Here is a 16943-nt window from a genome sequence, read left to right on the forward strand (position 1 = left end):
TCATACTTATGGGAACTCTTTCAAAGCCTTGCTTGGAAATAAAAAAATACATAAATATCTGGACTTTCAATGGACTTAGCCTCGGGACAAATAAACTGTATAAAAACCGCACGCTGAAACCCAGCAGTTGTGGCAGGGTTGGAAGGCACCTTTGCTGCCGTTTCCCTGTTCACCCAGCATTCGATCAATGTTGTCCGAGTTAATTGTGGGTTTTCAATTCGATTTTGGAAAAATTGCTAAATAAATGATTTTATTTTGAATTGGCTTCTAATTGTTTCTAACATTCAGAGAACCTGGAACATCATAGAATGTTTAATTTTCAGGTCTTAATTTTTTTTACTAAGAATTCACATATTTATGCATTTAAATGCAGACTTGTGAGTCAGGAAATCAAGACAATTATTGGGAGAGTTGATTTATGGTGTCAAATCACTTGCTCTTTCCTCTTGCCTATCTAGTCAAAGAAGTGAACACCAGCTAAAGTAAAGTAACCCTACACTCCCAATAGAATACAAGTATTAATTCTTCAAGATTATCACATATTCCAGGTTGAACAGGCATTTGGTATGAATTACGGTAACATTTATTAACTAGAGAGACATGACATTTCATGCACATGAAAAAAAAATATTATCTATGACTCTGGTATTTATTATGTACAGGTAAAAAAAATCCCAAATCCCTCCAAACTAATAGTCCCGTACAAGCAAACCCCTGTACAAATGCAAACTTCCAGTGAAATCCAGAGTAGACAGTCATATCGGAGGACTCCAAACTTGTCATAGGAATCTGTTCATGTAAAGTACTTTGGAACTGGAATATTAATATTGAAGAGATCTTTCAAGCTAAGCAAAATTGAATTGAGAGCTCATGACTGTATCTGAAGGAGGTGACCATTTTGTACAGCAAAAAGGTGTGTAAAGCATTGTCACTCTTCTCTGAATCCATTCTGTAGGAATACTTGAGCATAGTAGTGCTGAAGATGTCAGCCTTTCACTGAAACCCTAAAGTGTAGCGGGTCTGGTTGCAGTGTATACTTTCTGATTTTTGTCTGATTTTTTCCATGAGCCTCCCTCCTGTTGTCTGTCTACTCACTGGTGCTGATAGCATTGCTTGAAACTGTGTCAAACCTTTTTCTATTGTACTGGACCAAAAGCTTATAGCATACTGTGCAGCAAGGTTGGTTGGTGACTCAGCGACTTAGTAACAGCTTTTGAAACTCTTACTCTGTGATATAATTCAGCCATCTCAGCAGACAGTTGATGGTATGTACATGGCAGAGAACTTGTCTTTCATTTTACACCACAATAGGCTATTTGCAAAACCATATTGGTGTAAAAATAATTTCTTAAAAAATGTGTAAGATAAGCACAGCCCAAGCTTCTATCTAAATTAAACATACTTTGCTCTGTAGACATTGCAATCCTTGGTGGGTGATGAGATAATGAAAATCATTCGAGGCCAGGAACTGGCAGGGTCACTTGAGGACTGACTGAGTTATCAAGACTTTGATCCTGCTGTCTTGCTGTAGCAAGAGTATAAATCATGTGCACCAAACTGCTTGCAGGAGTGATGCCTGTTCACTGCCAGGTTTATGGACATCGCCTTCAAGTCTGAGCATGTTCTGAAAGCAATGAGGATTCGGTAGACCCAGCCCTGTCACATGGCTGTGAGAATAGGCATCACACTATATATAAGAAGAGCAAAAACTTGTGTAGGTTCCTTAACTCTCGTCTCTTCCTCCTACTCTGCTATCATAACTTTCCTTTCACATGCTGAATTAAAAATGGGTCTATGCTGCCTCCAGTTTGTATTGTCTTAACACACAAAAAAATTAAGATGAGTCATTGACAACTTAATTTAATTTAACACCAGCTTCTCTGTTTCCAGCTGAAGGCAAATCATCTCCACTGAATTTCCTAATGTTCTTTTATTAGCATGTAAAAGCCTTGATGGCATAAGGCTTCACAGGCCTGGGCAGCAATATTTTATTTACAATAGAGCCCAAGTGTGAGAAGTCACGTTGGGACCCAGGCTGTGGATAGATTTCCATTCTTCCTGAAATCATACCCATCCTCTTTGCTGATCACCTGGGATCATGGTGAGGTAAACCTGGGAGATTAGAAATACTATCCAGTGTGAACTAAAATAGGATTACTATGTGTCTGCAGCTGGTGGTATGTCATAGAGTCAGTCTAGACTGGAGAATTTTCTGTAGGGTAGGCACAAATGTCAGCTCTTCAGTATGGCTGCTGTCACTGGGACATGTCGCATTTTTTTACCCTTTGCAGGACAGCAAAATTGTGGAGGTCCAGAAAACAACTACTTTTAAATAAAGTCTGTTAATGTAATTTCAGAGGAAATGTGTGGTTTTCAAGAGTGCTTTTCCAAAAGCCGTGTTGTGACTGTCCATTGTTGGTTATTGCAAGTTGGCAAGTGATGGGTTTTAGATGATGAAATCAATGTGCCCTAGTTTCCAGTGGGTCAATGTTACAAGTTCCTTCACCATCCTCAGGAGATGGTGGAGGCTTGCTGCCTTGTCTGTGTGGGTTGTTCCTGGAGCCAGGAAGATCCTCTGCCTGACAGGGACAGTGGGGCTGTCCTGCCTGTGACCAACACATGGGCTGACCCATGAGCCGGGGTGGATAGGAGAGAGGTGAGGGCAGTGGAATTCATGCTGCAGATCACCTTTCTCCAAGTATTATATTTTACAAGGACTTAATGCCTTTGGGCCCTTGCCTTTCTGTATGTAGTCAACATTAGCTCTTGGGTTCAAAAATTATGAGAGAGACAGGTCAGAGACTGACTGACAGACAGAGGGCCAGACAATGCGATCCCATTTATTTCCTTGAGAATAAATTAAATCATACACAAAATTGTAGATTGAATGTTGGAGGGTGGGATTTTCAAAAGGTGCTCGACCCAGAGTAGTAAATTTATTTATGCACCTCATCTTAACCCAGATTAAAGGAGAATTAGGAACCTAAGTAACAGTTAAAATCTAACCTAAATGACTTTAATAGGATTTGCTGTATCAACCGATTAGCCTGTATTAACTTGTTGTATTTAAAACAGTAGATGATAGGAGTTTTGGCACTGATTTTGAAGAGTCTGCCATTTTATAAAGCTTACATAAAAGCAATGATGATGCCTGAAAACCTTGAAAAATGTACAGTCACAACATTAAATGTCATAATTCACACCCTAGTAAAAATGTCACTGGGGAAACAAAGATTTAGATTGTTGACAAACAGTCAACATTGGAACAATGTTGGTAAAAGCTTTCGCAGTGATAAAAATAAATAAAATAAATATTGGACAAGAGATGTCCCATTTTCTATAGCCACTTAAAACATAAAGTGAATCAGAGAAGGCCACCAGTGAAATGTTGCAAAGGCACAATCAAGGCAGGCCTTTTGTTTTGTTTGCATTACTTCTACAGGCAGGGTGTGCAGCAAAGAGCCATATGTCATGAAAGATAAGGTGCACTGACACTGTCAGGACCTGTGAACAAATTCTGGCTGATAACTACTTGCAGCAAGGATTGCAGATGAAAATAAGCTGAGTGATGTAAAGTTGAGATGTAACACCTTTGTCTGCTGGGCATTGTAAAACTAAGACTGCTATGCCTCACTATTCAAACTAATTTCTCCTAGTCAAATGGAAAGCAGATTTCATCAGTGGGACCAATATTTCACTCTCAGATTTTTTTTTTTTTCATTTTTTCTTTGCTTTTGAAAAGAAAGACTAATTGGCTTGAAAATGGTATTTCTTTAAACTGTGAACAAGGACTTTTCTATATGTTTTTCAAATAACAAGTTATTTATAACGAATGTAAATAAATCTGTCCAGAGGACAACCATCCATTTACTGCATTTAAAGATTACAACATTTGCTTTCATTTTATACCGTAAATCCCAAAACCTATGAGAGCATTCTGTGTCAAAATATTTGTATTTGAATTTAAAATTTAAAATTTAGATACTGTACTTGCAGTGACTAGACCATTAACATTGGACATTTCAGGACAAAAATTCAATCCAAATTGGCAGATCTCTGTACAAGCAGATTGGTAATTCTCTGTGAAAGCTTTGAGTTTAAATGAAGAATATGTACTGTAAAGAAATGATTCTTTGTAGTTTTATTGCAAAACCTAGATGCATGGCTTGATTTTCAAAAGTGCTTAAACTTGCACAAAGTATCAAAGGAGGATCTAGGAATTCTCAAAATTTTATCTATCAAGAAGGTTATCTCTAGGAACTTATAAAGAAGTCAGGCAGAGTCTAAGCAGTGCAAATAGTTTGACCTATTTAAGTTCTAAGCATTAGGGTGTTATTTGCCCATCTCCCTGACAAAACCCAAAAGCTAATAAATAAAAACAAAAAAGCTAATAAGTAAACCCAAAGCTAATAAATAACCATATTGCATCATAATTTCTTGCTACCTTCAGGTAAATCCTGTTTACTTCGACCCTTGCCTGCGAAGTGGAACAATATTTGAGTCCTTCAGTGAGATACAAACTTTAATCCAGGTGGGCAATCACTGGGTACTAACTGACCCAGATAAGTTAATAAACTAATCAGGTATTTTTATTCTTGATTTTTCTCTACTTTCTTCAGTAAATTTAACTAGAAAAGAATGCTTTCTATATTGCTGATAATAATCATATTCATAATCTCAGTGTAGGACCATTGCAGGAAACATACATGAGCCATTTTCTACCTTCTGTCATCGTTCTCCTTTCTTTTAGTGCACGACGGTAACCAGAGGACAGACCTGTCCCTAGGCAATGGAGTAAGTCTTCCCTGTGATGTCCTTTCAGCCTTCCAGGCAGAGGGACCTGATACTGTATCAGTGAAATTCAATAAAAGGCATGAGCGGAGAAAGACTTAAAAGGTAGTTCCATGATGTGGTTAACCCCAAAAGATACTTGTAATTCCAAAAGACCATGCAAGATTAATAATATGCATTGATGGTACTACTACTATGATTGATGTTGTTCTGTTCTCTTGGGTTCTGTGCAGATCCAGAATGAGCTGGTCTCTGGCCTCAGGCAACCTGTATCTACATGTAAGAAAGATGCAAAAAGACAGAATTAGACAGAGGACAAGAAAGAGTGGAACCATACTGGTCAAAATAAGCCTAAATTATTGCATGCTGGCAAACCTAGTTCTAGAGAAGCCTAGAAATGGCTGAGACAAGAGCTTCAAGAAGGGGCTGAAAGCAGCAGACCCCTTTTGAAGAGCTTTTCCCAACAGTGAGGCAGAAGCTGGCCTGAACCTAGTTCTAACTCACTGCTAAAGAAAGGCTGATGCCATAGTTAAATGGCCAGTAAAAAATACTCCAATTTGAGGATAAGCATCATAGTTTTGATGTGACAGATAAACTGGAGTATACAGAAACAAACAGAGAGCTAACACTTTCAGATGTGCACAAAAACCCACCAGCCATGTGGGTGGGTGTGAGCAGGGCAAGACTGAATTTGACAAAACCAGAACAAGGACTCAATAAATGAGACAACCATAATGTGAATGAGAAATTCAATTTATGAGTAGACAAAGAGAATTCTATCCTGGACACATTGCACAGAGTGAATTATTAAAGAAAACAGAGGTATGATCTAGGGATGAAGACACAGAGGAGCCAGATGTTCAGGTATAGCCAAAATGACAGGCAGAGAAATGACATCTGCCACAGCAGCAAGGAGGAGGCAGAGAAGGCTTAGGCTGTGAGGCTGAGGCTGCTGCCTAGTCATCCATCAGAGGAAGCCTGGAAACCATAGAAGTATATTAGTTGCCAGATAAATTATTTAGAAGCGAGAAGTGGATGTGATAACCCTAAGAAAGCATGACCAGTTGCATAGAAATAAATGGTATTTGATATATATCTGATGGCAATACAAGCACAAAAGAGATCACATATTGTAGTCTATCTCAGAACTGTTATTAGTCAACTCTTTCCTGTGCAATGCAGTAAGGTATCTCATCTTTGATTTCTACCAGTTACTTCCATCTCATATTAACCTATTTTTAGACTTAGTGGGTAAAAAGTTTTGCTTCCAAACAAAAGTAATATGGTCTTAATGCATATATCTGGTATGGCCTTTTACTAACCTCTTTATCTGGAGAAACAGCCATTCACTCCATTTTGTTTGCTTGTTTTCCTTACATATTCAATGTTTAATTCATTGCAAACACCTTGATTATTCATCCTCTTTAATCATCTTCATTCTGTGAGGGAGCCTGGTGAAAAAGTACAGAAACTATGCTTTTAGAACATCTTTACTTGCAATTTCTCTAGCTTTTGAAAAGGGAAACAAAGCACATTCCACCCCCTCCCCCCCCCCCCTCCCCCCGCCCCTTGCAAAGGCTGTGTGGCCTGGCTTTCGATCAAGGCATATTTCTGCAGTTGTGTCTTCAGACTGATTTCATTGTTAACTTACCATTTCCTGTTTTACAGATCACCCCAGAAAATGTTTCTAAAACACCAACACCACTTAATAATGTGGATTTACACAAAAAATGAATGTGACCTGGTTTAAAGCTAACAGCACTTTTGGAACATGGCAGGGGGGAAAAATTCCTTACTTGACCTGAACCAACTTCCAGTTAACATGCATTGGAAAATCGACAAACTAACTGAAGAAAACATCATTTTTCCTACCTTAGCATTAAATACTAAAATATCCATATAGTCTTATTTTGATCCTGAAACTTAGTTAATTGCTTTTAGTTCTTTTTACAAGAAATTATGACTAAGGCACTTGTTTAAAAAAGTGAAAATTTAGGTAACATTATGTCAATGAAACAGAAACTAACTCTCTCCTGTTCCCAGCTGAGGTCTTACCAAAGTGATCTATTTCCAGCTCTTGAACCTAAATGCTTTCTCTTCAAATAACAGTACAGGTCATAACAGTAAGTGCTATGTTAAAGCACAGGGATCAGAGTATGCTCCTTCTGCATCTTCATTTGAAGATGGTCTGTGCTGAGACTGGCCCAGGGAGTAGCTCCCTCCTTACTTTGAGGACTCACAGAGCCAAGGGCTTCTTTCTTGGCTCTCTGCTGAGACGACAAGCTACCTGACTATGCAGCAGACTCACGCTGCCATGAACAAAGATTTCATCAGCCCCCTCACAAGAAAATGAAACAGAAGCAGTAAAATAAGCACTAAGTTGCTAAAACTCACCACAAACTTGGTGAATAAATAAGCTAAATAAAGAATAAAATCTACAACCTCATCTATCCAAAAGTGACTTCTGGTTTAAAAGAAAGACTTGATTTTTTGGCAGTTTGGCATATTGAGAAAAGAAGATACTCAGATACAAAACTAAAACTGGTGTTAAACTTCAGCAGTAACAACAAACTGAAGAAAGAAAATAGTGTATTTATAAAACTTGTGTATCCATTTCAGATCTACAATAACAAAAGGAGAAGGAGGAAGCTTTCAAACAATCAACTTCTTATTAATTAAGGGCTACACTAACATTTTCTAATTTGCATATTTCAGATTATCGATATCATCTTATTCCAAGATTCAATGCAGATAATTAAGCCTATTTTTTCATATCCTGTAAATTATCTTTCCACAAAATGCTGAGTTTCTGATTAATTTCTTCTCTATAGCTTTCCAGTGACCCAAATCCTTAATTTTCTTTAAGATCAATACTTTTAGGCTGTTTCTTCATAGACTATATTTTAAACATGAAAAATACTCAACATGATATGGACATATAAAGGTGAAAAGTTAGCTTCCCATGTACATCCTCTTAGTCTGTACACCTTACTCTGCTTCCCACCCTTGTAGTGAAAAGGGCCTTTGTGCTCTGGCCATGAGAAAGTCAGACTTTTTGCTACACCTACATGACAGATGAAATCTCACTGTAGTGCACTTAGCAGCAATTAGGTCTGAATTCTTCAGGTTCACATGTGCACCCTTTAGAGACCTTAATAATAGCCTCTCTCTTCCAAATCACATATGCTTTTCCTTCATATAGTAATTTTAAACTTTTTTTCTATGAATAATAGAAGCTTGGCTAACTCTTAATTTGTCCCATGTCTCTTAAGCTATTCCATCTGTGGTTAATTTGATTTTCCTAATCATCAGTAACTCTTAGTGCAGCACTTCCAATTCCTGCCCCACCCCCAGCATTACCTTGATTTTTCCCACTGGGCTCCCCTACTCTGGTCCTTCAGCTCCCTCACCCCAGACCTGAAGCCCTCCTAGACCTGCCCCATCAATCAGATTCCTCTCATGGTCTCACCTTTGCCAGCCTACTCCTTGGGCAAGACTTGAACAGGTGCTGTGAGTGTCCTTAGCCACCTGCCTGACCTGCACAGGCAACGAAAAAGGATAGGCACAAGTTCAGTGTGTTTCCTCCCTGTCCTCCATCTATCCTCCCATACCAAACAAATTAAAGGAGTTCTCTTGAAGTGTGCAAGAAACAGAGAAATGCCTTTTGAAAGGCACTTCGGTCAAAACCACATGCCAAGGGAGGCCTGGATCAGCAGAATTTCACTTTCAAGGCAGAAGGAGAGGAAGCTGGAGTGGTCTGAAGGCTACGGATGTCATAGCCATAGCTCCTCCTGGAAGCTGGAGGGACTTCAGAGCTCCCACTGGGGCACTGGAGCAGTTTTACAGGACTAACACCCTATAGAGAAGCAACATTAGGAACAAATAATTTTGCCAGTAGCTTTTGTTGTCAGATTCCAAGGTAGGAGAATTATTGGGCAACTGATGGGTGCACAGCTGACCAAGAAGTCTGGGGCAACTGTACTATTTTTACAGCTCCAAAAAAGCTGGTTTACATTAGGATGAGTGATTGCACACCACATGGTTAAAGAATAACTTGAGAAAACAAGTCTTGGTCTCCATAAGGAAATTGGAATAGTGTCCATAATTCATACCTGCATAACTGGCCACAGGGGCCCCTTCCTGCCCCTTCCCTTGGTCGTGTGCTATTACACCACAACAGTCTTCCTGCATTCCTTACTGGAAGTTAAACTTCTCTTCTGAGTGATAAAGCACTCAAGCAATGCCAAGATTTGTCATTATTTCAGGTATTTAAAGAACTACTTAACTAAATCGCTTTGCGTCTGGACAAAAACTTTTTATTCAAATGCCAAAAATACTAATGGAAAACAATCTATTCTGAAGGTACCAAAGGTGAAGAACCACTGAAATTTATAACTGAGAGCAGTACATCTCCGTAATGGTGAACATCTAGTTCTACTTCTGAAACAGAAAATTAAATTCTGGAAAAGGAGGAGCCCAAGCATTTGGATAGCAGTCTTATTTCTGTTGCCAAGAATATTCCTGTTGGAGTGTAGACTAAGGAATTATAATTTAATATTTCTTATTCACAGTGATTTCCAGTTGCCCCTGTATTTCAAGCACCACCTAGTGGATTTGTTTAAGAGTTACCAAAACAAAAACAAGGAGCAAAATATTTTTCCTTTTCAAGGAATGAATGGCAGCTGTCAGTCTCCCCTCTTAAAGACTTGCTATTTGATTGCTTCTTCATAGCAAGACAAAACAGCTTTGAAAAGCACTAAGTTAATGTATGTCAACAAGTACTGCCTTGTATGCACAAAATTTGGCTCTTACTGAGCCTCAGCGTAGGACATTCTCTTTCCAAATCATTATGCCCAGAACATTAAGACAGATGTGTCCTTTAATTTTCAGAATTTCCTGAGTAAAGAAAAATAAACTTCCTCTTCTAAATGAAAACAAGTGAGAAAGACTGAGTAGTCATGATTTTAATATTGAAAAATAACTAACCAAAGAAAGAAGGTATTTCTAATCTTGTTCACCAGGCAGTCAAATATAATAAACATAGAAGCCATATAATTAAATAAGCAGATAATTTTTAGAATGTAGCATATTAAGCTTAAATACAATATAATATTAATCAATACACTGCTAATATTTGAATTCTTCTTGCTAATTTAATTATAAAGGAATGGTTACTTATTTTAAATTCTGTGTTTGATCTGAGAAGTGCATCTTAATGTATATAATTCATGCATTGCATATTATCTATGCAGAGCATTTTTTGGCAAGACTTTAGAATTACAGTTGCAAGAAACTAAGATTTGATTGAAAATAAAAAATACTGGGATCTTTAAAGCAATGAGTGATCAGCCTAAGTAAACTAAGTTTACCAGACACAGGACTAGGACCAAACCTTGAGTGCCTTGTCTAATTAGGGAGCTTAATTCCAGACCTTGCAGTTAAGATTAAGTAATAGAAATGGCCATGACTAGCCAACTAAAATAGAAAGAATACTGTGAAATGTCACAAGAGAAGGCACTGTCATGCCAGAATCAGCATGAGTGTTTATGAGATGCAGGTACTGATCTGAAAGATCAAACAACAGCAAACAGAAATCAGTGAAGTAACTGAAAGCAAAAACTGCTGCTTAGAAAAAAATAATCCTGAGCTCTCTTCCCTGTAAACATTTTTGAGTGGACTAGAATTAGTGGTGTTGATCCAGCAGCTGATCAGATGTTTAGTTACATAAATTAATGAAAAGGTTTTAAAAAATGGACAGCTTCTATGTCTGGAATGAAATATAGCAAGGATTGCATATCTCTCTTTGATGAGGCTGTTAAAATAAAAATGGATTCATGATAGCCAATGGCTTATAGGTTCCATCAGCTAATTAGCTATTTCAACTACATTTTAAATTTATTCATTCAATTAATCTATATTTAGGGGAAAAGGGGTCTTAGTTCTAACCTTTGTATATTGAAAGTATTTTTTATGCATTTTACACTGAACTCAGACTCTAGATTTGAATTATTATTTTACAGGAAGGCACGACAGGAAATAAATCCATTCTTGTAACACAGAGCTACAAGCAGAGACGAAGAACAGACATTTGTCATTAATGAGGAAATGTAGTTACTGTGGGTTGACTGAATGCATATGATGAATGTACTATCTACCAATCGACACAATTTTATCTTTATTTTGAAATTGCCTTATTTGGTTTGGTCTGTATGTGGCACATTACAAGATATCTCTGCTTTAAAATAAAATTTAAGTTGCACTCTTCCTGCATATACGAATGGGGGAATCCCACTTTGGTGCCTATTTGTTCATGGTATTCTTTTGTAAATACTGGATATTAAAATATAAATAAAATATATTTATTTTGTGCCTAAATAATGTGTTATAAATACCTTGATCCTGGGGATACTGAGTAGCTGCGCTGACAAAGTAGGTGGAGGGTTTACATACTTCAAAGATAACAAAACTTTTTCTTTTCCCAGATTTGTATTATTTTAGAGTAGAGCAAATACAAAATATCAAATGTTCTGATTCATAGGTCTCCTTCTAAGAACACGAACACAGAACTCATCTTTCATAGACATCCCTTAATAGACAGCAGGGTCTAGAGAGAGGGTTTGGAGAGAGGGATTATTTTAATTCTCTCCAGATCTGTCAGAGCAAGCAAGCTTGGAGCTAGGGCTGGAGATAACCCTCCAGTTCTTCCTCTTCTGGTTAGCAGCTAACATCTACAGCTTTTTGCTTTATGACTTTTAAATCTAACCACTAAGCAAACTACAAAGCAAAAAGCATCTAGGGAAAAAAATGCAAGCATTGCTGAGAGAAGGATTTTTCAGAGTTCTGTAAGGTTATAAAATCGATGAAAATTTCCCAGGTTTAGAAATCAGATTAATGGAAAGGGACATGATATGGATGCTGGGAGCAGAGCCAAACTACTCATTTTACCAAAGACAAAAGTTGCAAGTCTTCTTGAGCAAGAATGAAAACAAAAGAATCCTGTGAAAAAGACCAAACTTTCTGCCATTTCTGGAAAAAACAAAACAAAACAAAACAAAACAAAACAAAACAAAACAAAAACAAAAAAAAAAAAAAAAACCCCAAAAAAAAAACCCAAAAAAAACCCAAAAAAAAAAAAAAACAGAGAAAGGAAAAAATAGTAAAATTTTGGGGAAAAATGAAATAGGGCCCTGCTGTGACATGAACAGCCAGGGAGTAAAAATATTTCATTTATCTAATGAAATAATCAAGAGTGCAAATAATCAAGAGTCAAAATGCTGCAGCCACATGCAGAATAGAACTTCAGAAAAGTTTACAGGTATTTTCCACCATGGCAAACAAAAAAATCACAAATAAGGTGGTAAAATCATGCACCCTTTCCATAATGTATTTAATACTTCTTTTCCAAAATAAGTGCCAAAGCAAATTTATGGAACAGGTGACTGTCTCAGCAAATGATCTTTGATACAGTGTGTCTCTTTGATACAGTAGACTTCGTTTTAACTACAAAGATTATTCTTGAATCTAATGTCTGAGGTGGAAATCACACAGTTCGTCTTTAAATAATAATGGAATTGTTCCTTACAATTTTCCTTGAACACGAGGAAATTATGAAGTTAAACTGAAATTAGAGAATAGCACTCTGCTTATTCTCAGGCAAACAGGCTAACCTGTGAGGTTCCTAAAATATCAGCTTTGTGTATATTTACCTACAGCTCATCAAAGCCAAATCTTGAGACAGGAATGGAACACATGAGCAGCTGTGCTTGGAGTAAAAATGTCACAGCCTAAATGGAACTAAAGAAGCTTTTCTTACTACAGGCCACCTAAAAATACTTTGACAAACAAGAGGGTATCTAGCAGTGTCTATAGAATAGTTCCATGCTTTTTCTGATCTGGCATATGGAATATCTTGAGACAGGAATAGGCCATGGGCTGTTTGCTAATGGACTGGGAAAAGTACAGTCCAAATAGTGCTATGAAGCAAAGTAGAAGTAACCCAGCTATATAAACTCCATCTACTGGGAATCTTCTGTAGCCCTTGGGCTGCAGTCAAGATGATGGCAGAGCCCAGCTTCAAGCAGGCAATAATGATGAGCAATTTGTACACCAAAAGACACATTGATTAGGAGCAAAGGCATCAAGAGACATTTATTTTACACAAAGTATGAGTGATATTTAAACTAAAAAATAGGCTGATGGACAGGAGGGTTTCACAGAGAGGAAGTCATAAAGTACATATATATTTAGTTTTTAAGACTGTCTTTCATAAGAACTAAGAAGAGAAGATCAGTAACTAATCACTGTTGTAGACACAGCCTGCTGTGATATGGCTACATGTTCCTTGAAGCCAAACTTCTAGCACACACTGGTATGAAATATACCAACACTTTAGTATACATTAGTATCTCTGTGGAGAAGTGCTTGCCAATGTGAAAAGCTTCTGTCTTGCCTCATGCTCCAGATAATGGAGCCCACTAAAAATAACACACTGCATAACAAAGGAAATAAAATCAAAGTATCTAGGAGGTGAAATCATTCTTGGTTAAATGCAGTAATTTCTTTTTTAAAGACAGCATACACGTAATTTAGCTGCTTTACTTTGTCACAGTCCTAGCTTTGAGCTATTACATTCTATTGAATTGTCCATCAATTGTAATTTTATTCTATGATTATTTACAGTCTATCATACAATTCTGCAGTCCTTTCATGCAATGTTGTAGTTTCTTTCCTTAGTGCAAACTTGTATTTCCTCATTCCCAAAAAGTGCATCAACAATATTAACCTACTGTATAACTTTATCACTCTTTTATGATCAGTGTATTTTCCAGCATGCCTGTTGCATATTTTGAAATACTTTGTTATGTAGACACTACTGCACATTCAGAACTTGTAGTCTTGTAAAAGAATGCTTGTTGGAATCTGGGACCTGCCCTGGACTTCAACATAAAAATGAATTTCTCACAGGGATTCTCACATGTAGTTGCTTAACAACTCCTAGGTAAATGATATATGACAAAGTCTTTATTTATTCCTATGTTTAATAGCTCAGAATTATTAAGTCTCACACACAGAAAGGGAAATTATCTGCAGCTGAGCTCTGTTTGTCATTCCTTTGTAACCCATGTTTTGAGGACTTTCATTAATGCAATGATCCTTTATGCCAGATGAAGTTGGGCATCCCAATCTCTTAACGCCAGCTCAAGCCAAGGGGCAGCTGGAGGAGTGCTAATAACTGGGACATCCTGGAAAGCATGTTCATCAGCAGTCACCAACACCTGAGCTTTGACCTTGTCTCATGAATCATTCACAGATTCTCTCAATCACAGAAAATAATAAAAGCACTGGTTAGTGGGGATATCTGAAGGCCATACAGTCCAGCCTGCTGTTTGGAGATGATCTATCACCAAGAGTACAGCATGATGCATTGATTTTTTTTTTTTTTGAGAAAGAAGAAACAGCAGAATATTAGTTGCATGTATTTTCTACTTATTTAACAAATATTTTCATAATTCTTTTGAGTTACATTTTAGCTACACTGAGAAACAGAGGCAGCAGGTTAGTTATAGTTTGTTGTCTAGTGCTAGTTTTTAAGATTCTTGGAGCCACTTTCTGTGCGTAGCCAAGACTTGACAAAGCACCTGTTTTACAGTCCAGTGACAACCTTTGAGATGTATGAAAACATCATGGTGGTTTTTTACATTTTAACGGTTAATAATAGAAACTGCAATGCATTTTATGAGCACTTCAGAACTTGTGCATTAAATCTTAATCATTCCCAAAGAAATTGTTACCATAAAGTTTTCCTCACTTTTAAAAATATGTATGTTCTTCCTCTGGTTTTGTCCAGTGAAGCTAAAGGGAAAAATGTATCTCAAAACCCTAAATGCAGTCATCCTTTAAGTTTGCTTTTAAGTTGGTACAATAACTATGCCAAAAGCAGTAATGGGAAAATCCAAGGTTTTGCTGAATGTAACAGGGAAGGCTTTCATAACAACCTACTGATTTCAAGGTTAAACAAAAGAAAACCTTCCTCCTCCTGAGTACTGTTGCAGTCTAGAGCTACATTTCTAGAAGCGACGCAAGCCCCTTCCAGGGTCATGAGCACATGTCCATTTGATATGCATTTCCAAAAACCACGAGGAAATGGAGTCCTGATGAGAATATCCCTCTTGGTTGGCACTCTGTGTCCAATTAAGTCAATTCAGAAAACTGCCAGCAGAGTGGCCTAGAAATGGCTCCATTGGCACCAACTCTGCAAGTCATGCACACAGATGACGCAGACCTTCAGTACAATAATCTGATGGCAAAGGGTGGTGGAATCAAACCAGCACTGTTCAGATCACAAACAATATTCCTGAACTTAACTACTGGATGATGGAAAATTAAAGGGGATAAAAAAAGAGGCCTAAAAGCATTTTGAAAAACGAACCCTATATATTTTCAAAGTCTCTAGAGCCACATAAGGCCGGAACTTGAACTATAATATTACAGAACTAATTGCCACAGAGCATTCCAGTAAGTCCTCAGAGGCTTGCATTATTCCCCATCAAAAAGGTTCATTTGAGCCTAAGCTTGCAATGCAGACTGGAATCCTGCTGAACTTGCACTTTCTTTAAGGATAATTTTCACTCTACCACATTCCTAATGGTATAGATAACGAGGAACAATGTAGAACCACTTGCAAGCACAGGCACCAACATTATAAAAACTGGAGATATTTGCAGCACATTGGATTTTTGTCATACAAATCGCAGCAACCATGATAAAGTGAATAAAGAAATCATAGTGCTTTTATTTATTCCCCTATTACATTGCATATTTAACTATATAGATGTTATTAAGTCACTAGGGGCCAGCACTATCTCAGAAGCAATACAGTACTTCTACAAAAAAAGCACCATTTAAAACTCCAGATATTCAGAAACAACTGTCAGCCTCATAAAATAAATGGCCTTGGGTCAAAACCAAGGAGATGTTAAGTAATAAATTTGAGTTCTCCTTTCCTGGTGCCCATTTTAAAAGTTTTTGGCTGCTTACTTTCCAGACTTCTTTGTCTAATCAGGAGGGCCAAAACCATTTAAAACACTGGCATTTTAATATCTGGCAATTTAATATTTTAAAAAATATAATTTTAATAATTTTTGATTTCAAAAATAAAAGATTAAGCCACATTTTCTTGGATCACAGGATAAAATCTTGAGGACTGGCAATTTGCTATGAAGCAGATGGTTCAAAGGCTGTTGCCTCACCGGACCAGATTCCCTAATGGACTTCTGTTGCTGATTCTTTTTGAGTGTTACTGATGTCAAATTTATGGTCTCCAAGATTGCAAGAGGAATTTTCAGTGCCGTATTCACCATGTAATTTGGTGGGGTGTACCCATGGCCAGTAGTCCCCATGACCTAAGAAATGCTGAGATCAGAATTCTCTCGTCACTGTGAAGAGATTAGAAGCCTCATTTCTCACAGCAGTATTATCATCACCACACCAAAATGCATTCCAAGACTGAAGTTATTTCACGGTGGCTAAATTTAATAAGGATAAAAGATGCCAGGAAAACAAACAAAAATGCCCAACAAACCACAGGCAGGAATGAATGCCTAGCCTATCAATAAGGAGACTGCCTAATGTGGGCACTCCTTCCAGAGCCTGTGCTGTTTGACTCACTTTCACTTTTCTTCTGCCTATTCAGTCTTTTTGTATGTACACTATAACCCTTCACTTAAGAAGTGAAAATTCCCCTCATGCCATACCTGCCTATGAATTAGAAAAACTGTAAAAAAAGAGAAAGAAATATGATTTGAAAGACTGAATCTAAGGGTTCCACCTGCTTTTTAACTGCTGTGCCAGAGGCAGGAGTGCAGTCTTACTCGTGGACAGTGTTTTAAGGGTCTTATCCAAAGTTAAATTTGCAGATCTACTAAAGGTCAACTAGTTCTTCTAGCTGTCATAAAAGATCAACTTTAACCTTGCCAGCCCAAATTTAAATTCACAGTATTTTGTCCTTGTCCTTGTTGTTTGAAATGCATAAAAATATTTGATTACTTTCTCCCTATGATATCCCAGCCTCATTCTTCTTCTTCTAACCCAACCAAGGCCATTTCTTTCAATCTTTTATTTTAGAATGTATTTTCCACAACCAGACGTACATC

The sequence above is a fragment of the Sylvia atricapilla genome, chromosome 1, assembly GCF_009819655.1.
Source record: "Sylvia atricapilla isolate bSylAtr1 chromosome 1, bSylAtr1.pri, whole genome shotgun sequence".
NCBI classification, from domain to species: Eukaryota; Metazoa; Chordata; class Aves; order Passeriformes; family Sylviidae; genus Sylvia; species Sylvia atricapilla.